The sequence below is a fragment of the Lithobates pipiens genome, unplaced genomic scaffold, assembly GCF_037356315.1.
Source record: "Lithobates pipiens isolate NorthernLeopardFrog02 unplaced genomic scaffold, aLitPip1_a1.2 Scaffold_3, whole genome shotgun sequence".
NCBI lineage: Eukaryota > Metazoa > Chordata > Amphibia > Anura > Ranidae > Lithobates > Lithobates pipiens.
In genome coordinates this window covers 56,777,193-56,803,397 of record NW_027507790.1, presented here as the reverse complement: position 1 = coordinate 56,803,397, position 26,205 = coordinate 56,777,193, and the positions used below count along the sequence as shown (strand labels likewise).

At 41.8% G+C, this 26,205-nt stretch overlaps 1 protein-coding gene and 1 long non-coding RNA gene across 12 annotated transcripts in view; one reads left to right on the top strand and one right to left on the bottom strand.

Moving 5' to 3' along the window:
• FBRSL1 (fibrosin like 1) overlaps positions 1–26,205 on the top strand; it is a 717,476-nt gene that overhangs the window by 387,383 nt on the left and 303,888 nt on the right. The gene's annotated exons all lie outside the window — the stretch shown is intronic.
• Positions 10,566–11,432, bottom strand: LOC143940413 (uncharacterized). The gene is made up of 2 exons (XR_013263867.1): positions 11,349–11,432; positions 10,566–11,092 (listed from the first exon to the last, which is right to left on the bottom strand). It is a non-coding gene; the product is annotated as an uncharacterized LOC143940413 (long non-coding RNA).

Sequence of the window (26,205 nt, the reverse complement as noted above, 5' to 3'; positions counted from 1 at the left end):
AAGTGGGAAAAGAATAGAAAATCACAATGCATTTATTCTTTGTGCCTTCCTGTCTTAGCGACATCTGCTAATCTAATTCCTTGTCCTGTTTGTTGAGACAATCTCCCCATTGGGGTCACAGACAAATGAATACCTAAGAGAAATTTTAACTCTCCCCTGCTATGATAAACTAAAAGAGACTATAAAGCTGGCCATATACCAAGGAAATGGTAGAAAATCGCTAAGTAGATGGCTCTGTCAGCCATCTCTTGCCCAACATCATCTGAGTGAAAAATCGAAGAAGCCAAACTGAAATATTGCCCAAAATAACAAGCAGGGCCCTCTGATTCCTCTTGTACCAAATTGTAATGTAACTGTAATGTCTGCCCTCATATTGTAAAGCGCTGAGCAAACTGTTGGCGCTATATAAAACCTGCATTATAATAATAATAATAAAATGTTGCCTAAAAAGTGGCTACATCCAATAAACTACAGTTGCTGTTCTGACCCATAGGTCTGGTCAAAGTAGCCGTAAATTTGTCAATCTGCATCTAGCGTGGATACAGAAATCTTTTTTTTTTATTATTATTATTATTTAAAGGACGATGTTGATCAACAATTGCTGAAATGAAAAATGTATTCATCAATGCTTTGAAATTAAACAGTTCATTGTTAATTAGTTCCCAAATCATTTCCCTCACTGAACATAATCTTGCATCCCCTGAGTTCCTCTAATACCACTCAATTAAATACCCCATGCCTGTCCCACGCAATTGAAGCTTTCAGCCTAGTCAGTGTTTCTGTCTTAAACAAAGTGATTGATCATTCTCTTCCATTGAGAGACACAGGAATTCGGACACAGTGGTTATGAACAAGCAAGCGTGTGGATACTGTTTGAAAATTTTAGATTTTTCTATTTACTGTAAAATCCATTTCTTGGCATTCATTGAGGGACATGGCAATTCTGATATAGTCAAGACACTGCCAAACAGAAGTATTGTAAACCAGCCTATTATTTATATGTACATTTATCTTCCTTTGACTTCAGTCGAGATTCTTTGCTATATCGTTGCTTGAGCTGGCCTCTACATAGCAGCTATCCAGATCTGCATTTCATCAGCCTGTTTTGGAGACTGTATACAGACCTCCCTGGATGGACTTTGTTGGACGAATCTAGGTGCTACTTTACTATCGCCACAAGTAAGAAGTGGTTGTTCTCCATGCAGCAGCGAGTGTTAACTGACCCTGTGCTAGACTATGCTAAGAGTATTAGCTGCACTCATATCATCTTTTCAAAGGACTTTGGTTCTCCGCAACCAGTAGCATCTGCTCCAGGAGGAGAGGTTTGTGCACTTGGCTGCTGCTCAGATCCTATTCAGTGTTGAGGAATCATCTTTGAAGGACCTTGTGTATCCCTGTTTGTCAGCAGATGGATGCCCATAGCTTCTTCTGGCAGGTATTCTTTGCTGGAGATAGAGTATGTCTAGAGATCTACATGGAACCTCTTCACTGATTGATCCTCCCTCCTTCGCTAATTAGCAGTCTTCTTTGAAAGGCTCTCCAGATATCCTCCTTTGTCCTACCCACATTCGGGTAAATGCTCTAGTACAGCGATGTCGAACCTTGGCCCCCCAGATATTTTGGAACTACATTTCCCATGGTGCTCGTTCACTCTGCAGGGTAGATGAGCATCATAGGAATTGTAGTTTCTAAACATCTGGGGTGCAAAGTTTCACCTCACTGCTCTAGGATATCTAGTTTAGCTATTATTTATCTATTTGATAAATTCAAAGGAAAATTGTACTAGAATTTTTTTATAATGTATGGCCAGCCTAAGAAACCCCATCCAACAATCCACAGTTCTTGTTGCTTTGCTGAACCTGGGGAAATCAGAAGAATCATGAATCTGTTCTCACAGCATTCCTCTGGAGGCCCCAATGTTGTCTAGGGGTGTCAGTGGGTGTATTTTCTTTGCACCCTCTGCCTGCTGTCACATTGATTTCATGGAATTGACCTTTCATTTTCCAATGGGCTTAGAGGTCTGTTCATGTGCTTTTAGGTTGTACTTATACCATACAATATCTGGTGTACCTCGCTTAGTGGGTTTGGTTGTCTGGCTTACATAGTTTTATCTCCTTGGCCCTAGGGATTAAAATGTTAGGTCTCTAACCTTCCTATGTAGACCAGCTGGTCTTTCATGCATGGACCTGTTTATTTTGTATTAGGCTCGCTTTGGAAACCATTCTTCTGGAGTTATTCAGGGGTTATTCCCAGTGTTGTGTGTGGGGTCATTTCCTCCTGGCGGTGACCTTCTCCATCCTGGTCTGGAGCATCAGGTTGATCCTTTTTCCCTTTGGTTGTGTTGCAAGATTCCCCTACTTTGTAGGGGGCTCACATCATCTGTTAAATTTTAGAGTGTTTGTTCCTTCAAGAAGCTCTTGGATGTCGGTCACTCCTCAGTCCACCTAGTAAGGTCGGCTTTTTTTTTTTTTTGGCTGTGCTGTCCAAGCATCATTTGGACTGCTTTTGTGATGCCTTGTTGAAATATATTTAACAGTTCTGTGTAATTATCATTTTAATATTCGTGTATTGTCAGGGAGATTTTACTGTTGATTTCATTGTGTGTTTTTAGGAGTAGCAACTTCATGGTTGTGATATAACAATAGTCTTATTTGCAGTTTATGTGTAAACTTTGTTGGAAGGAATTTTGCTGGGTTGTTGCTGCTTCTACTTTTAAGCAAGATTAACTAAACTTGACCACAAGTAAAATGGGTACTTGGATATGAGGTAGAATTCTGGACTCTGTAAACACCCTAGTAAGGGTATCTTGCCTTTCTACACTTTAAATCATCTAAACTCTTGAGAGAGGCTACAGTGACATGTGTATCTCCTGTGATCAGCAGCTAAAGCCACAAAGAAAACGATATCCAGTTGGATCCCATTTCCTTCGTGTGTTACAAATACCTTAAAGAATAAATGTTCTAAGCTGTCTCTTTGAAGCACTGTCACATGGGATAAGCACGATTACCGGATCTTCACATTGTGGAGGGAGAGGAATAAACAGCCGTAAATAATCCGCCACTTGTCTACGGAGATGTGAAAATTGAGTACAGGGGGATTTGGCTTCTGTGCAGATGCTGGAAGGGGAGGGAGGAGAGGTTATGATCTGAGCTGGGATACAGGCTAGAGAGATAACTGGATTTCATTCTGACACATTGATGTACGTGGCAGGATTTTTACTCAAGTTAAGCACCACGGAAAAAAAAAAAAAAAAAGTTCCTTGCATACTATGTGATTGCACTCATCCTGGAGCTTTCAGTCATGTTAATTGTAGTGTTTGACAATTGGAAGATTATTAACCCACTGTTACTGAACTCATTTTTTCATTTTCCCTTTCTTTATGTTGAGCGAGAAGAAAACCGAAGGAAATAAAGTCCTCTGTATAAAATAATTTAAGATAACACTCAAAATACTAATAATAATTTATAACTGAACAGAGATTGAGCTATTCATGTAGTGCTGCTGTGGATCCTATGATTTCATGATAATTGCCATTATACCGTGGGCTTAAAATGGGCAGTTACCTGTTGTGTGGTTTCTAAGCAGGAAATCATGTGCATCTGCTACTCATTATAACACCTATATTGTAAATAATACCGTTCTGCTAAGCTCCTTAAAGTGCATCAATGGCCAAAATGTAAAATTACATATTAATTTATACATTGTATCTTTATTTCTACCCTAATCGTATTAATCAGAATAATCTTGATGTTTGACAACTTGCTCGTTGAACACATTTACTTCTTTGAATTCTGTGACACATATTTGTTATGCTATGTGAATACTCGCTGCTGTGTCACAGAATTCACAGAGCCTGCCTTCTCAATTACAGAGGTGCAAAGAGGTGAAGTCAGCACAGTACAGGAATCGCTGCTTGCAGGCAGCAAGGTATGATGGCATATGTGGTATTTAGAAGGTACACAGTAGAGGAGAAGCTGCAAAGCATGCAGGGAACGTTGTACACACCTGTTCCATAATGATTCCCTTGTGTGCTTTTTAAAGCTTAATCTGACCATACACACCCTAAACACCATGGGCGAATTTCCTGCTGCCTGTTATTGGATTCTGACAGCTAGCTCCAGCAGCTGTCAGAATACCCAAAGGTTGCCCATGTTTAAATGGACAGAGATGCTTTCTGGTCAACAATCCCCCACACCCACCCGTCCCCCCAACTGTTTGAACAAAAGTTTATCATTCAGTTGGCTTTTGTCAAACCAGGGGTGCTGACATAGCATGAATCAACCAAAATTTGAGCCATATATGGCAAGCCTTTACTTGTTCACCACTTTCACTCCAGAACATGCAGACCTCTATGCTTGGGTGAAACTCTATTAACATACGTTGCAATAGTTTGTGCCAGCTAGCCTCCTAATCCTTTGTGGGGCCAACTTTATTCTCAGCGTTGCCTATATTGTTCAGAAAATATTAACAAATTCGATTATTTTTAAAGAGGTAAACATCAGCCTTTTATTATATTTAACTATATATGCATTTATTTGCAAATGTGTGAAAACTAAACCTCTGTTTTTAATGTGACCTGTTAGAAGGGACAATTTGGTTTGTTGCAGCCTGGTTGGTAAGTTGAGCCAGAAAGCAAAATGTTTTAGTTTAATTATATATATATATATATATATATATATATATATATATATATATATATATATATATATATATATATATATATTAATAATAATAATAATAATAATATTATTATTATTTTTTTTTGTCCTGTAGACAGGGAGTGAAGGGTGATCTTTCCAAAATGAGGAAAGTACCCTCTTAGGCAAGTGTCACCGAAACAAGTGTTCCCATTGGAAAAAAAAGCCCCTCCTATTCATGTTCTTGTGGCAGCTATCAGTTTTCCCAGTATTTTCTGTCCTAGCGGTTACCAGGTCAAAAAGAGAGTGTAAATAGCGCTTATAGGGACTTTGCATTAAAAACATGACAGGGGTCCGGACCCATCACCAGTATATCCACAACTGGAAAGAAAAGTTTGGACTTTAGAATCACTTTATTAAGAAATACTCACATTGTCTGAGTAAGTATATTCCTGGTATAATTGATGGCTTAAACGATCATAGAATAAAAACCAATTTTTCAGTAGCTCCTGATTATTCTGCTCCTGTGACTTTGTAGCATGTTGTTCAATGTGGAATACTGCTTGCAGATTAATGCACTGCTTATCTCTCTAGTTAGTATGGAGGGCTTTGCTGAACACAGGTTTGAGGATCACAACTTGCAGCTATGATAATTTTATACATCTCATTATCAGTTGGGAGGCTTAACCTGGTGACATGAAAACTGCCAACTGGGAGAAAGAAGCGCAATGTATCTGAGGCTTCACAAGCTTTGTAACAAGTTGTTAGAAAGTGCCATATTCCTGATGTGAGAATAAACAGTGAGGAGGGGTTGATGTTGCTTTTTCCTCCTTTTTTGGAGAGAGAAATTGAGGAAACTCATACGTGCTAGTAAGTATTGCTGGATTTGCTAACACTGTATGAATCATTTTATTTAGACCTGAGGTTGCTACAGTACACGCTGTCAAACCAGTTTGCTAGGATTAATAAATGGTGCCATAAGAGGACCATGATTAGAACTAGCAGGTGAGAGATTGGCACTGATTCATTAAAACGAAGGAGAAGAAAATTAGACTAAAATTGGAGCTGTTGCCAGCAGTAAACATTCAGATTTCACCTTCATTTCATGGAAGAATAATTGTGAAACCTGTTTGAAGAGACAAAAAAAACATAAGCCTTATGTTGCAAAGCAAGCACAAAAGTCCCTTGAACTTTCAGTGATTTCTGAAGGCTATAACCTGTCGAGGGCTTCTTATACAGCCTCCGGCCTGTCCCAGGTGACATATCTGGGGGTGGGGGATTTACTAAAATGATGTGTGTGTGATGTATACAGCTTTAATGGAACATTTCTTAATGACAAAGTGACTTATGTTTTAACAGTAGAGAGTTAACTCACCTGACTCATAACCTGTGCCTTTGATCTTTTCCCTGTTCTGGAAATAAAGATTTTTCATCAACCGACACTTCCAGAAGTGTCATGCCTGGTCATCTGTTAAAGTGTTATGAAACCCAGGACCCTGCATTCTCTATAGTTGGCCTCCCACAGAACACAGGTCATAAAAATGCTTTTTTTTTTAATAGTAAATATAAACTACTAAATACCCTTTCTCCTCAGCAGTATATAGCAGTCTTGTGACTACTGTCGATGTCTGGCCAAACACTGGTTAAAGCTTGTAGGAGAAGTTTTTTATTCTTTTCCTCACTGTCCTATGAGGCTGTATGGCCCCTGAACTTCTGCCTGGACAGTGCTGATTGACCCTGTGCCGAACACATGCACCCTCCCCTCCAAAAAAAAAACAAATGCACACCAAACTGACCATGTGCTGAGTGCCCCCAAGGCTCTGTACTATCAGGCGTTAGATTGGGGACTGTTGAAGAAAGGGAGGATCAGAGAAGACAGGATCAAACATTCTTTTTACACAATGCACAGGATTAACCTCTTAGTATAAACCCTTAGGTTCAACTGTTTGTATAACTAGCAGGATTTACTGCATATACAGACTGATTTTACTATTGTGGGTTTCATAACACTGTAAGCGCTGTGGTTGCACCTGTCGGTGCTATGTTTCAGCGGGACATAGTAGAAGGTATGGTTTACAGCTTTTGTCGGCCTGATATAAAGGAAGATCCCTATAAGACTTCCCTAGCACTGGACCTTTTGAGGTGTGCGTAGGAAGTTTGAAAGCTGCATGCCACAAGCTACCAGGTGGCAGAGGCCTCCTACAGATAAACGCTAAGCTCTAAATCTTACCCTGAGTGTAATATATTACGTGTTTTTAATACAGTGATGTGCATACATTATTTTTCTGCTGCACTCTATTTTCTCATCTCTGTGCCTATAACGGCTGAATCTGAGAGCTTTCATTCTCTTGATAAGCAGAGAGCTCTAGTAAACTGGGCAGTCACACATTCAGTTTCTAAATGAGTACAGTTTTTTTTTTTTTTTTTAAATGTAATATTTATTTTTCTTTTTATATTTTTCTTTTTCTTTCATCTTCCTTTTTTTTTTTTTTTTTTTTTTTTTTGCAAATATGATCAGGAACATATTAATAGAAAAGAGCAAGTCTAGTTTTTATCCTAAGGAGACAAAGTGTATAATTTCTGACATGCTGGCAAATACACATTGTAGTAATAGCCTCTAAGGTCTGCTCTTGGTCTATTCATATTCATCTGTGGACCACACAAACAACTCTTTTTGAAGAATGAAACTATTTCTAATCTGGGATGTCATCCATTGAGGCCACACATATTGGCAGCAGTTGGACATTATTCATGTCGGCATTCACTGCTAGTGTGCTCTTCAGCAGGGTCTGTCTGTGCGGTGGGTCTAGGCTTAGCTTGCAGGATTTAAACTCAAGGCCCCAACTCCCTCTCTGCTGTAAATTAGAAGATAACAGACTATACATGTGAAAATACAAGCCTAGCAAGGCTATTGCTGCTATCATTTTGTCATCTGTGGTCAGACTCCCTTACGAGTTTGTGGCCAGCCAGCCTCAGGCTTGCTGCAGATTGAGTCATCTGGCCCTAAAGCAAGCTCCCATTGCCTTAGTCAGTGAAGCTTGAGGCTGTGTGGGAAGGCAGAGGGGCCCAGGTTTTCTCGCTGTGGTTTCCCCGTGCTGTGTAGCGGAAAAGCTCTGGCTGACTGAGACGGAAATCAGTCGGTTATCTGACGGCCACCATGCATTCAGATAAAATTTAGACAGACACACATATTTCTCTTCCTCTGAGAAGACTAAACGCAAAAGCAGCCACCTTTTATCTGTAACCTTTAGAAAAAGGATAGGTGTGAAAAGAATAATGCTCATTTCCAGGGTGAGATTTCCTGCCATATCATTGCTTTCTTACAGAAGTAAAGTATTTTAATATGCGTTATTAACAAAGGCTGGCATCTATTTGCTTTAAGAGCGTGACTGTGACACTGAAAGTACATTTAACTATTTAAATGAAACTGCAGTATTTTATGTAAGTGACCGCTATAAAACAAATTGTAGATTGCAGTGTTTTGTCCTTTTTATATTACCGTCAACTAGTCAGACGCCCATGACGTCTTATGTAGAGTTAGCATAAATCCTGGAGCTGTCTCTTACATTATGCTATTATTAATGTACAAGTAGCTTAATCAAAAATAATAAAAAACATGGTGGTTTGGAGTACAAACATGGTCATTTCAAGATTTTAATTTCTGTAGTAGATGTTTTTCCATCTAAAGTAGAATCATTCCTCCAGCAAAGAGTATTTATATGGGTGCTTCAGAATAGGCAACCAAAGAACACATATGGTCTCCTTGGGTAAGACCCCACCTTGTCTAATGTTTGGTGATCCCAGCATCCAGAGATCAGTTCCTTCTGCCTGTTCTCATTTAATCAATTTAAATCATAGCATAGATACGGTGACGGATTCTCTTTAAGACTCATTTTTTCAATCTAATGTTTAAATAGAAAGGTGAGATTAGTGCTCATCTGCTGTCAACATCAATGATTCACTGTGACAGATTTAAAATGACATTTGGCTCACACTCTGCAATCTAATATTGGTACTTTTAGGCTGGCTTTGGCCATTAGGCAGTGGTTTGCATAAAATATTTTTCTGTTATCGTTAACAATCTTTCGTTTCACAAAGATCAGTAGTTTGCATAATACATATGATATCAGATGATATAGAAACAATACCCTTTAGCATTTGTATTTTATTTACAATTGTTTAATTTAAAGTGAAGTAGATCTTGAATTTACTTTTATGTATTTAGTAGGAATCCATCTTATTATGACTTTGGAAACTGATGAATGTTCAATTTCAAATCATCTTTCTTCAGATCTCCACCTAAAGTCTTTGAGTAGCCATAGTTTTTTAGTGACTCAGTTCATCCTTTTGAGAGAACCTTGGTTATATAATTAATAGAATGTTGGTACCTTGGCATATAGCGTGAACTATCTGCTCGGTGCACCTCCCTCCCCCACCTTCCCACTTTTTTTTTTTTTTCTTCGTAACACAGGCCCAACATTATCTACAAAAAATATGCTGGACCTAGTATACATATTTAATAACCGCCATAGGCAGTAATGTAAAGATTATATAGTGTCAGTTTCCCAATTAAAGTTTTAAAAGATGATTTTCTGTTTCGCTCCCAGGCCAGTCTAAAATACTTCCTCTCGAGTCCAGGGCATATGAAATCCGTGCAATTTCAAGGCATCCATTTTAATCCCTGAAATATTTATTCATGCTGCACAGTGACAGAAATTCTCCTGCAGGCAGTCCCTGTTAATATGCATGTGTCTGGCAATTACATGTCTGTAAAAGATTTCTGCCCTAACAGCGTAGAAGGGAAAAATATGTAGCTATTCCTAGTATTTCTCAAACCCACTCCCTTGATGTAGTTTAAAGGTGAAATTACAAAGCCGTTATATTGCAGCCCTATGCGTGTCTTATTAAAGTAATTTTGCAGGTCTTCCTTTGCAATTTTGAAACCTACTTTTAAAGTGGACATCTAGTAAAAATACATGAAATAAAAAAAAAAACTTAGCCCAGTATATGTATTTTTTTTTTTAAATGCAGCTTTTTCTGCAATGTTCTCCTTATTCTAGAGCTGTCCTTTGCAGTAATTATTTTCCACCACTAGATGTCAACAGTCTTCTGGGATGAATGATGGCCATTGTCATTTTTCCCACTTTCTTTAGCCCAGGTTGTCATGGAAACACCCCCCTGTAGGTGCATCATCATGCTAGGCTGGGCTCGCAGTGCTGCAGCACAGAGGGTCGATTACACATTATCAAATGTGTAATGTTCTGCACTAAGGACCACTCACTGCTATCGAAGAATGAAGAACTTGTGGTGTCAATGGTTTGACCAGCAGAACATTGGGGGGGGGGGGGAATAGTTCTGTACCCATCATCAAATTTTATCTTAATTCTTTAGATATTTTTTTTATGGCCTGTTACCAGTATTGGTGGCAATAGAATACAACTTCCAATGGAATTGTATATGTACCTGTCTGCATTGGAAAGATTTAAGCCTGGTACACACTGAGTTGAATGCTGGGTAGAACAAAAAAAATGTCTGCTCCAGTTGGAGCCGCTATACTAACTATGCAAGGTTACTATAGCGATCTCCTCTGCTGAGCTGTTGTGTTCTGACAGGGGGACCAGACCGCTCCAATCAGTACTCTCTGCCATTAGCTGAGAGCGCTGATTTGGAGTTGACGGCTGATGGTCTTTCCGGCATGCTCATCTGACAGAAGTTGGCACATACGCGGTCCAAATGTCAGACGTTTTTCTTTTTTTGAACTGCACGATGTCTCTCAAAATTCAGCCCTTGTTTTTTGGTCCTACTGACAGGATGTCACAGAAGCAGAAAGCAATAGGAAGTTTCTCCAATGGGAACAAAGCAAAAAATAACTCTCTACTTATTTTAAGGCAGATCTTCACTGCATCTGACCACAACACACCAAAAGTGCAATTTTAATTCATTTTTAATATTCAAAGCAAACTTCCCTATCCACCCATGTCTCCATGCTTTATTTTGTTGATAAAACACCCGCCTAGCATTTCTGACCGTGGCCACCTGGATTAAGGCGGAAGATTCATGTAGCATTTACTTCACGGAATCCATCTGCCCTTAGCTCAAGCATACAATGCAGGAGAGTGTGCTTCGCTCCAGAAACCCCTCCTGAAGACTCCTGGGACGTATGATCTCATTTGCCTAAGCAAGAAACCAGGGAGTAACTGAAGAAATGTAAAAAATAGTTTAAAATAAATAAATATGTTGATTGGGAGAGTGAAATTCCACTTTAAGTAGAGTGAGAAGGGGCTAGAACCTTAGTTTTGTTTGTTTGCTGTATTTGGCTCCCTTCATCGGAGTCCCTGTTTATTCTGGTGTCACATGGAGAAGTATGTAAGCTTTTATTACCATCTCCTTCAGAAGATACTTCTTGTTGGCTGTCATGCGGATCCAGTGTCTTCAGTACTTTCCAAGTCACTGACCTGCAATAGAAGTTTGTTACAGAATAATGAAATAGAGTATTGCAGCCAAAGACAACCAAGTAATTGGCATTTTAAGCCTGTGGTCATATTTTCTATATACCCGGTTTATTAAAAAAAAAAAAAAAAAATCGCCTGGCTTTAAGTCTGCTTAAATTTTGCTGTGAAACATAGATCAGGATTGCTGTCTACTAGCATGTCTTTGCCAGCCCTGCTTGGATTTGCCTAGGTTTGATGGAAGTATTTGTATAAACTTTACCTTACAGTCTGTTTTGAACAGCAGAAGCAGACTTTGAAGGCCGTGCTTGGATAATCTTCCAGAACTGCCTTTGTTGTGACTGTATTTAAAAAAAAAAAAAAAAAAAAAAAAACCTTTTGAATGTTTTAATTGACTTGCAGAACAAAGTCAAATTCAAACTCTAAATCACAGTTGTTATTGAAAAAATGAATATAGAGAACAACTTATATGTGGAAGGAAAATCAACGAACTTGTATTCTAATTTAATTGCTTTGCATTGCTTAGTCTTTTTCTTGCGTTTTGGTTATTTTGAGTACAAAGGAGTCTCCTATCTGAAGCGACAGCAGTATAGACCCATAGTCAATATTACTGTTTCCAATAAATGAGCATTGTTTCCTAATGATAAATGAAAACAGGTCTGCCCCAACAGACAGAGGAGATAGATCTGGGCCTTGAGAGAGTTTTGAAACCTTTGGGATGGAGCCAGACAGACATCATATAATAGGTCCTGGGGAAATGAAGACATATTCTCTCCATTATTTCATTTGCTGGCTTCAAACATTAAAGTCTGAGAGCTAATGAAGGCTGGAGAAAAAGGAGGGTATGCTGGGAATCTAAGAGCGTAGGAATTCTGATAATCCACATGAGTCAATCTTTCCCTGGAACAAGAGATTATTGGCATAGGTTAATATTAAAGCTCACAAGATTGCCACTTACAAGCTGAGGGATAGCTGATTGCAGGCTCTGTCATTTAGTTCTATAGTGGCTATTGCTGGACATTAATGATCATTCTATAGCTAATACATCAGATTTAATATTTACCTGTGCTTCAAATGATCACAGTCTCTGATATAGTGGTCAATCTTAGTACCTTCTAAATGAACAATATTTTACAGGAATTTTACTGTTTTGGATATTTATATGCTTGACCGACATACTGTACTGGTCATTGCCTACAGTGCATCAATCCTCGCTGAATCTCGTGACAAATCACACTGAATGCGCAAACTAACAGAAATATATAGAATGTCATTACTGATTTATTTTTAAAGATGCTTTTTGTCTGGCTTTGGTACTTTGGAGGCAATAACAAGAGACCAAGCATGCAGCAGTTGATCTCCTGATCTACATACATCCCTGCCAGTCACTGAGTGTAAAACCCATCAGTCTGATGGCCAGAAAACGATTATCTTCAGGAGATCTTTCATAATTCTCTCATATTTCTATGAGCCCAGTCTACTATTGATTTTATTTTACCTTTAACTATAGATTTTTCCTTACAAACCATTAATTTACACATGTCAGGAGCCTCCTCTGGCAATTTTGTGAAAAAGGATACTACATGTAAACATTACACAAAGGGGCATATCTCTTAATCCTTCTACCAGACCTCTTAAAGAGGAAGTAAACCCTGATGAGTTTACTTCCTCTTTCATTCCCTGTAAAGGCAAAGCATAATGGACTACTATGCATCGCATAGTAGCCCATTATGTGTCACTTACCTGACACAGGAGCCAGCGAAGTCACCGCTGTCCCCTGTAGTTCCGAGCGTCCATCTTCTTGGTGGGTCTTGCTGCTCCGGCGCTGTGATTTGCCGGAGCAGCGATGACGTCACTCCCGCGCATGCGCACGGGAGCTGAGACTCGCGGCATTGCCATCATCGACGATACCCCGCTCAGTGCGTCTGCGCGCCGCTGTCTACGGCGCATGCGCTGTAGATAGCGGTGCCCGTCTTCAGGCAAATATCTCCTAAACCATATAGGTTTGGGAGATATTTCTTGGACCTACAGGTATGCCTTAATCTAGGCTTACCTGTAGGTCAAAGTGGTTTGTAAGGGTTTACAACCACTTTAATTCCTGCTTTCAATCGGACTCAAGCAAACATATCATTAGAGAAATATGGGGACTACTGTTGACTTTTATAGTTGCTAGTTGATTATCTGTTGTGCTGCCCCATGGTCTTTCAAGTGAATCTGTGCCCAAACCATGCAGTCCTGACCAATCTCTGTAGCTACAGGCATTATAGAGAAAACAGTCTTCAAAATTTATAACAAAGTCCCTAAAATCTCAACTATTTTCCATGAATCTTGGTTGCTTGCCAGCTGTCTGATGTAAACACACTGTAGGGTTTTTAAAACTGTTAAATACTGTCTGAAACCTGACTTTAGAGTGAGGGTCAACAACCTGTAGATCATGATCTAACAGTTGTTCGCGGCCAGGTGACTGGTAGATCGCAGTCTGGGCTTGCTGACCCACCATTCCAGAGCATCAAATAGAGGGCAATGCAGAGGGACTACTTGTAAAGTTGGACCTGTAGTAGGGAGCAAGGGCCGCATAATCCGATGCCTCCTCTGTAGTGCTGGCTCCTGTCCCATGCAGAGTGATACCAACTGTATTACACCTCTTATTTCAGCTAGCGGTCTCAAGAGTTCCAGAGTGGTGCGAGCAGCAGGAAAGAAGAGATCAGGTCAGTATGAAGCAATACACTGGGCATAATAGTACAGGGCTGCCTTCACACTGATGTGCTGCAGTTTACCCACAGTACGGGTGCAGTGTACCTGCAGGTTTGCTGCGTTTAGCCATAAACTTCTATTATATCCTGCGTGTTTGGTGCACTTTTTTTAATGCAGGAGATTTTGTGTGCTTTCTGAAAGTGCACCACGCCTGCAGGATATAATAGAAGTCTATGGCAAAGTGCAGCTAACCCAGGAACTGCACTGCACCCACAGGGCAGGTAAACTGCAGAACATCAGTGGGAAAGCAGCCTTATAGGGGGCTCAAAACGGTAAGTGTTCATTTGCCATTTGGGGAGTAGTAAAACCCCATAGTTAGGATGTGTTTTTACCATTCCTGCCCCAACCATACCCCTCTTAGCTGCAGTGGCCAAGGGTGTACACATGTGGCAGCTGCAGTAGGAGTTATACGCAGTCATGGTTGGTGGGTGTAGCATCTACCAAGCATGTCTCATTCAAATGAATGAGGCCAGTCTGCAAGTGCCCTGCAACCTTGTGCAGTATAGCAAACAAGGGGTTAGAGCAGGCAGCGTTGTGTTGCTTGCTTTCTCACCACCTGCTTTAACCCCCTTGGACCCCGCAGAAGTATGTAGTTGGGGGGCACTTGCAGAATAGTTCACGATTGGCAGGCGGTAGCGCCCACGAAAAGCAACAGGGGGCTTAAATCCTGCTGTGGCATGTGTACACCTTTGACAGTGTCGCTGCAGAATACAACAAAGGGCTCATTCACAAGTGCAGAAGGCACTGCTGCACCTCTTCCTCTGAAAAGCGATCCAAGTGTGTCTGTCAGGTGGTGAAAAGGAAATATGTTGCCTTTTCACCACCTGATTGAAACCCATGATTGCCGTGCAATGCACGTGATTCCGATTTCATGGCAATTAGAAGTTTATATCATCTGTAAGGAGGGCACACTGGACAACACTGTGCCCGGTGATCTTTGACTTCTCCCATGTTGTTCAGGTAGAACTCCACCTGTTTAAGGTTGTCTACCCCGCTTTAGAGTCTGTTAGCCTTTTGTTCAGTGGCTCAAAGGGTAGGAGGGTCATCGTATGGTCTTTAATGCCCTGAAATTAAACCGTGGTTTTTTGTCCAGGCCTGAGCAATAGTTCTCTTAGCTAACAGGAATAGGTACAATGCCAGACAAGATTTCTTTTCACCTGTAGTACACAAACACTGAAAGAATTGTTGCTTTTTTCTATGAAGATAAGAAAATGTCCACATATTGGACAGGAATGCTAAGCACTTTACAGCTCCTGCACATACATGTAAGAAAGGCACTGTAATTCCCATTATTATAAGTTATAACTAAATCTGTGGCTTTGCCTCAAAATAAAAAAAATTTAAAAAAAACACCCTTTATGGACATCTATAGCCTGTATATGTGTAAAAAAAAATAAATGATTACATTAAACCCATATGTATTAAAAAAAAAAAAAGTGAGCACAGGTTTTGTGCAGATCAGACATCTAGTCCATGTAGTCTATATGCATGTTCCCACTCCCTTTTTTACTAAAGTGAAATTTCGCAAATGGTAGTCTTTGGTAGAAAACCTCAGAGCTCTGTAAATAAATGGACAAAAGCTGTCTGGACCCTTTGTGGCTCCTCTCTTCTGGAAAATCAGTCATTCCCACAATGCACAGCAAAGCTTCTTGCAGGTGTTCACGCAGCTCAGCCTCTTCCACCGCAAATTAGTAACAGAAGCTAATAGCCCAGCGTGAGCCCATCAAACGTCTGACAATTCCGGCCTTTCTAAAGGGCTCTTTATGTCAAAACCTCCCCATGAGACCTGTCCAGCTGAAAAGCCTATTTGTCTGGCCTTGTGTGAGGGCTTGCATCAGCAAGGAGACCCGCTGCTGGTTCTCATTCTGTGACCCTGGCTGTTGCTGCTGGCAACAGATAAGAATTACTGGTAACTGCAGCAGGGATGGCAACACATCAGTCATGTGTACAGAAGAAAGGCGTGGCCCTTGCTTAGTTGTTGCTAAATAATTTCCAGTGATTGAGCCTACTATGGTGTAGGCTGGGTAATTTAGTCCAGAAGACTTAATCTAACCAAGGCTCTTTTGATTCCTCCTCCTCCTTTTTTCTGTCACAAAGGCAGAATACTTTTTTTGTTGTCTTGCTAGCCTACCTCTTCTGATGGTAAGCAAATTGAATTTTCTCAATCGTTCATTCACAGACACAACCTTCTTATTCAGAACCATAGGGTTATATCGCCCCCCTACAGGAGTAGGACGCTTGGCAGAAAAAGACTTGGCTTTTCGATCCAGTGGTCACCCCAGTCTGGCCATCGAGCGCGTGCAGACCGCAGCTATGTGCTAGGTTGGTCACGACATACCCCCACTGGACGGGGGCTGGCCCTGTGAGTTAAATGTCTCATGAGGTAGCATACTTTGGTGGCAAGGAGGTTCTGTCTGAAGCGGTGCCTGGTCCTGGTATGGTGAATAACTGTCTCCCAGTCCCCTTAGGGTGTTTTTGTGGCAGAGGCAGGCCCCTCCCTGGGTTGGTCGGTCCTGCAGGTCCCCTCTGTCCCTGCACCCTCTTTTGCTGGCCTTGGAGGTCCCTTGGTAACCTTCCTTCCCCCTCCATATGGGGTAGTGTGCCTGTGGTGGGTCCTGTGGGTCCTGGGGGATGTGGTTGCGTACTGGTGGACTTGGGGTGCGTGCCACCTAGGTTCTGTGCTTACTGGGGGGGGAGGCACTGGGTCTCGGTGCCCCTGATCCTCTCTCTCCCTTGTAGCACGACCAGCGGCCATTTTTCTGTAGCCAGCGTCCTTTTCTCTAGTTCCTGACGCCTTCCTATGGCCAGCGGCCATGTTTGTGTAGCTCGGCGGCCATCATATGGTGGATTTTGGCTCAGGCAATGACAGCTATTACAGTGTAGCCTAGGACAGCGTTTTTGGTAGGCGGAAGCTCCTCCTTTTTTATCTGGCGCTGACTCCTGGGTTTTCTTCCCCCTTGGATGCCAACTGTGTGCAGGTCTACATCTGAGGCAGCAAGCGCTACGCTGGTGGGGTGGTGAGTCTGGGGGTTCCCTCCTCTCTCTGCTGCAGGCTGTGGGGTGTCCTGTTGGTACGGTACCACTACTGGTGTGGGGGGTGTCCCATTGTAGTGGTCACTCTGTGTGGGGCTCTCTTATTTTTTTTTTTCTCTCCTATGGAGTTTTAGGAACATGTTCCACCCCCCCCCCCCCCGACCCTCTGTCAGAGGCTGCAGGTCCCTCTGGGTCCCAGTCATCTGTTGACGCACTGGCGGTGGCCCTGGAGTCCTTTTTGGTCCCGGGTGGAGGTGGCTCTTGGATTAGCAAGAAGCATCTTCCACCTTCCCCTGCTTCATCTGCCTCATCGGATCCTGAATCTGATTTGGCTGCCGTGGAGGGGGCTCACCCTGCGGGGTCTGCAGCCACGCTCCTAGATTTTTCAGCCAGTGAGGATGATTCCTCAGCCCCAGTGGCTGCACACGAGAAAGCGCTGGTGGATGCACTGATTGCTTTTGTGTGGGAAACGTTAAAAATGGAGGTTGCTGCCACGGCTGTGGTGGAGGTACCGGTCTCCTTTGGCACTCGCAAGCCGCCTCGCGCAGCAAAAGTGTTCCCTTATCCCTCCTTTTTTTTTTGCACGTTTGTCTATAAAGAATGGGAGCGTCCAAAATGCCCTTTAAAGACCGGGCTGACAGGAAGGCAGAATCTGTGAGCCGCACTGTTCTCTTTTGCGAGTTTGGTGCTTCGGCTGGTTTTGGCTATTGTTCTGGTGTCGCAAACGCTGAGAGAATGGGCAAAGTTGTTGCGCCGTGAACTGGAAGGTGGCCAGTTTCCTTCTGCCTTCACAGAATTAGCGGACCAACTGGTCCAGGGGCTGCAGTTTGTCTGTGATGCCTCTTGGACGCAGCTCCCTTGCTTTCTAAGCCATCTGTTTCAGCTGTAGTGCTTTGACGGGTATTGTGACTGAAGTGTTGGACTGCGGACCAGGCCTCTAAAAAGTCCCTAGCTGATCTGCCTTTTCAAGGGGCCACTCTGGATGATATTAAGAGTGTCACGGAGGGAAGAGTACTTTTCTTCCACAGTCAAGAAAGGGGAAGGAGCAAAGTGTCAGCACACAGTTTTTTGTCCGTCGGGGTCCACTGAAAAAGGCTCTCAAGCCTCCCTCGGGAGGTCCCAAGCGGCCTTGGTCGGGCAAGCCGAGAGCGGGCTTCTCCAAACCCACAGATAAGGCTCCTTTGGCATGAAGAGGCACCTTCACCCGCAGTCTGGGTAGGGGGATGTCTTTGTTGGTTTCCGGGCCTGTGGACATCTCTTATAAACGACAAGTGGGTCCACTAAGTGATTGTCTGGTTACAAGATCGAGTTTCAGACTTGCCCCCAAGCAGATTTTTTCTGTCCAATTTGCATCTGTCTCTGGACCACTTGTTGGCCCTCTGGGGCGCGGTGCAAGGCCTGTTGCTCCAAGGGGTGATTGTCCCGGGAGCTCAAGGACCTGAACTGTTATGTGCGGGTGCAGAAGTTCAGAATGGAGTCCATTTGCCTCCGTGGTGGCATCTCTTCATCAGGGGGACTTTCTTGCCTCCATCGACATCAAGGATGCCTACCTGCACATTACGATTTGTGCACAGCACCAACGGTTCCTCCGCTTTACTGTGGGAGAGGAGCATTATCAGTTTGCGGCGTTATCCTTTGGTCTTGCCTCCATACCCTTTTTTGCAAAGGCAAATCAGGATTACTGACAGGTAAAACTGACAAACTGAATAAACGTGTGGATACTCATGGAGATGGGCAAAATTAACTGCCATGTTTGGCATTTACACGACACAACGGAATGGTGTGGGGAATTGGAAATATTAGGAAAGATGCAGATAACCTGCTCCACACTTCCTATATAATGGCATCCTGAGCAGATGTCCATGGGCAGGGCTAGGAAAAGGGGTGGGCAGGAGGTCAGTCGCCCACATGCAAGCTTCAGATCAGTGGCTAGCACTTTCAATGGGAGCCGATTCTCCCCCTAAATTTAATAAAATATTTACTTAACAAGACAGTAATAATGTGTATAGTGCCTATAGTTTCCAATCATATTTTATCCTTTTTTTTTTTTTTTATCACAGTCAGATCAATGAAATATGCTTTATGTTAATATTGTTAAAGTTGTTGGTAATATTTTATTTTTGTAACTTCTGCATAAAACATTGTTATTTCATGAGATAATGTACGAGGGCGTGATTAGGAGTGGAGTAACTCTTAAGGTCTGGCTAGTAGCTCAGGACCCATGTATGGACACCTTTATCCAGCACATACTGATGGCCACATTTAGCAAGTACAGTAGAAACCAGATTGTATTTGCAAATGGTCAGTGTTGTCATAAATGTTTTGTTACTAAACTTTAATTGTCCATATACCTTGTGCGGCTGTACTGATGGAGACATGCCTCTATTCCACAGAGATAAATGCATCCTCTTGTCCTAGGAACCACTGACTTTTTATGTGCGTCGAGCAAAACAGGTTAAATATGAGATGGAATTATGCTTTTATTTAATTAATGAAAGAAAATGAACGTTCCCAGTATATTTTTTTTTCCCACATATTCCTATTATACAAATTGGTGCCAGCGGCACATAATTGTAAAGCAATTCTTTACTTTTGACAAGGACAGAGTACTATTTTTCCCTACAAAGTAGCTGTTGCCTGAACAGGTCTCCATTCCGAAATGTAACCCTCCCCTTCTGCTGTAACAAAGAATAAAACAAGGAACCCAAAGGCACAGACTCATCCTTTGATCCCTCCTCATGACTTTATTTCATTAGCCCTAAAGTATAAGGAGGAAAGTTAATGACATCATAAAAGCCAGGACTCCATAAAAGATGTTTCTGCTGATTTACTGCCCGTGTACGCACAGTGGGTCGTATAACTGCCCATTAAAGATACTGGGTCCTGCCTTGCCTGCAGCTCTCCTTATCTGCAGCCTTTTATTTATGGCCAGAATATTGAGACTGGCTGTGCACCGTAAATCATAAACCCTATTTTATTGCCTGTGTAATTAACCCCTCAATTATCCGCCTCTGCAAGGGAGCTGGCGTCCTTCTCTGGGTCTCTATTAAAGGCTACAAGCTGAAAGCTGCTATTGTCTTTGTGAAAGGTGCAGCCCCGCTTGCCTGTATATACATACTTATTGAGGTTGCAGTAAAGTGGTGAAAATCGGCACCTTCTATATCGTTTGTTACATTAGATTGGGTTTGTCTTTGTGAGTCTTTGTTTTGCTAAATGTGAAGGTTAGCAAAATAATATCCTTTTATTGTGCTTCACTTTGTATACATACTGTATCCTTTCTTTGTAGTCACTATGGTGTTTCAAGGGGGCTCTTACAGCTCCCTATTGTACGGAAGGTCATGCTACATTGTATGCCAGATATTGGCAGATGTAGTTTATTCGTGTTAATAGACAGCTAGCAATTGGCAAATGTGTTTTTCTGTTAATAGCGTTGTTTTTTTTTTTTTTTTTTTTTATATTTCTGCATGCATCATTCAGTAGTTATTATTTAAAATTATATATGATGGCAACCCATTTTATTGATATTCAGTGTATTTTTACATTTAAAGTTAGAAGAATTATCAGCAGCTCAAGTAGTCATGATGGCTTTATAACTGAGCCACCAGGGCTTAGTGTGAGCACCACTGATACTTTTGTATGACAGCTTCATTGTGTAAGGTACGAAAATAATCACAACCAAGTTTTCCCTAACAGACACCATATTTAAAGTCAGAGTGCATGTTGGTAATTTCGACCCGCTCCTTATTTTCTATTCCACATACAGAGAAAAAACAGGCCCCAGTTAGAAATCGGGGCTTGATATCACTTATGTGAAGGCCTGCATTTGTGAAAATGCCTCTAGGTGTGGCCAAGAGGACAAAACTTTATTGGGAGCCAAACCAATCTTGTTTCATAATTATACCGCATTTCCTACTAACACTGAACTTGAAACCTGAGAGACTTGGGGAAATTAATATTTCATCACACACAGATTATGTCTGTATATTTTATAGTGTGTTTAGGGCCTTGTTGCTGCAGCGATCTGGGGATATGGTTGAATAATAATAAACCATAACCTAAGGGAGTAAATAATTGATGGCTACATTCAATTTTGCCCCAACATACAGTGCCTTGCGAAAGTATTCGGCCCCCTTGAACTTTTCAACCTTTTGCCACATTTCAGGCTTCAAACATAAAGATATAAAATTTTTATTTTTTGTGAAGAATCACCAACAAGTGGGACACAATTGTGAAGTGGAAGGAAATCTATTAGACATTTTAAACTTTTTTAGCAAATAAAAAAACTGAAAAGTGGTGCGTGCAAAATTTTTCGGCCCCTTTACTTTCAGTGCAGCAAACTCACTCCAGAAGTTCAGTGAGGATCTCTGAATGATCCAATGTTGTCCTAAATGACTGATGGTGATAAATAGAATCCACCTGTGTGTAATCAAGTCTCTGTATAAATGCACCTGCTCTGTGATAGTCTCAGGGTTCTATTGAAAGCGCAGAGAGCATCATGAAGACCAAGAAACACACCAGGCAGGTCCGTAATACTGTTGTGGAGAAGTTTAAAGCCGGATTTGGATACAAAAAGATTTCCCAAGCTTTAAACATCCCAAGGAGCACTGTGCAAGCGATCATTTTGAAATGGAAGGAGTTTCAGACCACTGCAAATCTACCAAGACCTGGCCGTCCCTCTAAACTTTCAGCTCAGACAAGGAGAAGACTGATCAGAGATGCAGCCAAGAGGCCCATGATCACTCTGGATGAACTGCAGAGAACTACAGCTGAGGTGAGAGAGTTTGTCCATAGGACAACAATCAGTCGTACACTGCACAAATCTGGCCTTTATGGAAGAGTGGCAAGAAAAAAGCAATTTTTCAAAGATATCCATAAAAAGTCTCGTCTAAAGTTTTCCACAAGCCACCTGGGAGACACACCAAACATGTGGAAGAAGGTGCTCTGGTCAGATGAAACCAAAATCAAACTTTTTGCCCACAATGCAAAACGATATGTTTGGCGTAAAAGCAACACAGCTCATCGCCCTCAACACACCATCCCTACTGTCAAACATGGTGGTGGCAGCATCATGGTTTGGGCCTGCTTTTCATCAGCAGGGACAGGGAAGGTGGTTAAAATTGAGGGGAAGATGGATGCAGCCAAAAACAGGACCATTCTGGATGAAAACCTGTTGTAAAGACCTGAAACTGGGACGGAGATTTATCTTCCAACAAGACAATGATCCCAAACATACAGCAAAATCTACAAAGGAATGGTATACAAATAAACGTATCCAGGTGTTAGAATGGCCAAGTCAAAGCCCAGACCTGAATCCAATCGAGAATCTGTGGAAAGAGCTGAAAATTGCTGTTCACAAACGCTCTCCATCCAACCTCACTGAGCTCGAGCTGTTTTGCAAGGAAGAATGGGCAAGAATTTCAGTGATAGAGATATACCCCAAGCGACTTGCAGCTGTAATCGCAGGAAAAGGTGGCTCTACAAAGTATTAACGCAAGGGGGCCGAATAATTTTGCACGCCCCACTTTTCATTTTTTCTATTAGTTAAAAAAGTTTAAAAAATCCAATAGATTTCGTTCCACTTCACAATTGTGTCCCACTTGTTGGTGATTCTTCACAAAAAATAAAAATTCTATATCTTTATGTTTGAAGCCTGAAATGTGGCAAAAGGTTGAAAAGTTCAAGGGGGCCGAATACTTTCGCAAGGCACTGTAGGTAGCTCTTAATGGGCCCATAGATAGGAGATGAGAGATGACTGGACCTGACAACAATCTAATGTCTATGAACCACTGCCCAAAGAAGTGGTTGTAAAGCCTTAAGGTTTTTCACCTTAATGCTCTCTATGCAATAATAAAAACCTTCCGTGCTGCAGCCCCCCCGCTCTTTTTCTTACCTGAGCCCAATCCGATGCAGACACTGCTACTCTCCTCTTTGGACAAGTTGATAACAGCAGGAGCCATAGGTTCCTGCTGCTGTCAATCAAAAGCTTCAACATGGAAGTTGGGGGCAGGGCTGTGTCCTGCTGTCTGTGTCGATAGATGCAGCAGGTGGACTCGGGAGTGGCTTTCCATGGCGGCACATGATGAAGAGGAGAAGCCTGGAGCTCCGACGGGGGACCCAAGAACAAGAGTATTGGGGATGCTCTGTGCAAAACCATTGCACAGAGCAGGTAAGTATAGGCATGTTATTTAAAATATAAAATAAAAACCTGAAGGTTTACTTTAACCACCCCATGCAAGAATTCCCAGGGAACAGAGAAATGACATAGAACACTGTGCCTGATTACTACCATTTTCCTGTGATAAGCCAGTGACAGGACCGTTTTTATTCAGCTTTCCCCTCTACTTTACCATAAAAGGAATGCTGGTGCAACCAAGTCATTCTGCCGTCTCCTTTCCCCTAAACAAAAATTTTTGTGTGACCAGAATATTCTCTTACCTTCTTTACCCTGAACTGGAATTCTTGTTTGACCTCCTTTATCTTAAATAAACAGGAATTCTTAATCTGGCTATATACTGATCGAAATTGGTCCAGTCCAGCAGGGACCGGCCAAATTTCAGTCAGTGTGTGGGCTCCCTTGCTCAACAGAAGTCAATTGTTTAGGGGACATGTTGGAAAATATTCCATTGATCAGCAGCTTCAGTGACTGTTCAGTGTATTCTGACAGTGGTGGGTTGGCATAGAATGACCCAGCAGCAGGGATTCCTCCTTCCACCTCCTTTGTGTGGATGGATGAATCAATAGCTTGCCACCGGTGAGAATCTCAGAGACAGCACAAAGGAAGATTGTTAAAGTGTGAAACACTTTCTCTGTATTTGTTTTTCTACGCACAGACTAACACCTCTTCTGAGGCGACAATTAAGGAGAACTTCACTAAAATAGTTGGAGACCAATTAGCAACTTGTTGAGACAGTTAATACTTTTCCCATGATTATGTAAAGTAGAGCAGAAATTAAAGTGATTGTAAAGGTTGCGTTTTTTTTTTTTTAAACGACAAACGTGTTCTACTTTCCTGCTCTGTGCAATGGTTTTGCACAGAGCGGCCCAGATCCTATTCTTTTTGGGTCCTCTGCCAGCATTCTTGGCTCCTCCCCCCTGCCGAGTGCCTCTAATAACAAGCCTCTTGCTATGGGGGATCCCGAGCCACACTCCAGTAAAAAAATTGTCTATTCGCACACAGAGCGTGACTTGGGCCCGCCCCCTACTCTCTCATTGGCTCACTGGTGGTGATTGACATTAACGGGAGACAATGGCTCTGGCTGTTGTGTGAGCCAATGAGAAGAGAGCGATAATCCCCATACACACTTTCTGATTTTCTTTAGATTTACAAAAAACATGTAGTGCAGGGGCCTGCCTGATTGTATACACATTGAAACTCCTAAGGTTTGACCTCATATTATATGGTGTGGAAAAAATCAGCAGAAAATCTGATAGTGTGTATGAGGCTATACCCGGGAGAGCTGCTGCTCTCATATACATTGCTGGATCGAGATGGACTTCGGGTAAGTTTAAGGGGGTTTGAGGGGGGAGCTGCACCCAGAAAGTTTTTTACCTTGATTTATAGAACTCATTAAGATAAAAAAAAAGCCTTCTGCCTTTAGAACCACTTTACTTACAGTAGTCTGAAGTTCGTAACATATAACCTAGTGCATAGATTGGATGTCTGGAAGTGTGGGGCACCCCCTGGCGCCACCCCCTATACATGACCAAATGCTTACTAATGTCTGTAGCCAATTTTTTTTCTTTCCATGAACACATCTCTCAACACTTTGTGTTCAGTGCTTAAGTATATTACCATTATATCTTGTTTCTGCATGGTCTGAAATATGTTACGTGAAATTTGTTGCCACCACTGAGCAACACTGCTGGCCTTTACTAAATAGTATGTGGCCTTCCATGAATCAGGACCCACCTGTATATAAGCTTGTTTAATTTGCCGCAAATATGTGATGAGCATGGGTTTAGACTTGGGTTCAAGGATCTAAAGCAAATTGTCAAGAGCCCTTGTGTATTAGTGTGACAAAACACTTGCTGCGTACACTATGTAATAAGCTTTGCTCTTTATATCAGAGGTGTCAGTAGAAACTCTTCTGGAGGTTCTTTTGCTTGTACCCTACTTTGGGCATTGCACGTTTTCTCTGAATTGCGGTGGTGTTCCTGTGGTATCTAAAGGTCAAGTGATTGAGAGAAAAGGTCGTGCAGAATGTGAAGGCTGTTTACAAGTGGGAAAAGGCCAGCTGTTGCTAAATTATTAGTGTAGCACACACTCTGCTAAAGATATTACCATGAACATCCATGCATCTTGGCATAAACACCTGTTTTTACTCATCGGCTTCCCCTGCACAGACAAGTTGTCCTTGGAAGGGAAAAGCACTGTAAATATCTTCTGTCTGTTAGTCGGGTACGATCCAACACCTGGATGCGATATTTAACTTTCTGATGGCAACGAGTGATGGACTTTGGCAAGTAGACTTTAATGCAGCATGGTCAACATTAAAAGAAATAAAATGTAATCATTTCCATTGTCTAAAATGATATCCATACATACAGTAGATTTTTGTTAAACATACAATTTTGGATTCATATGTAGTGTTTTGTGTGATGATAGGAGTGGTGTTCTCGTGTCTGAATACATATGCTGCTTTTTTGTGGAAATGCCACACTTTTCTCTTCTTTTTATTTATGAAATGGAAGCAAAGGAAAATGTGAATGCAACTGGAATCCAATTGGCTGCCCTTGGCAAATGCTTCCTATTAACTTAGACCGGCCAAACATGATTCAAACTGTTAATAGGCAGGCTGAATGTACCAAGTTGATCAATTGATCAACTTGGGTACAACCCGCTTGCTGGATTCTCTTGCTATAGCCGCTAGCAATAATCAATGTCTTCTCCTGGCTGGGATGGCTACCCACCGGGAGAAGACATTTGCAGATTCCCCTGTCAACAATGCCTGTGTTGATGGGGAAATTATGCAGATTGTGAGATTGTGTGAACCTGTGGTTGCAGTAAAGAAATTCACACCGTGTATGGCCTACCTCACTCTACTTTTGATAAATAGGCTACAAATAGCTACTATTGTGTATATACTATTGTATATACTACTTACATCCTTGCTGATTGTCATAGCATTTTTTTCTTTTTTAAATCCGGTGAGTGTCCTCCCTGCAAGGGGGTTCCTTACAGTGATCCTAAAAGCAATTTTGCTTTTAAAAGAAGAGGTTATACACACCTGCTCTGTGTAGCAATATTGCACAGAAACATTGCATTCCTCTTCTGGCATTCCCCGCTGGCGCTGTCTGCTCCTCCCTCCTTTTGGTGCCTCCTGTAGCCAGCC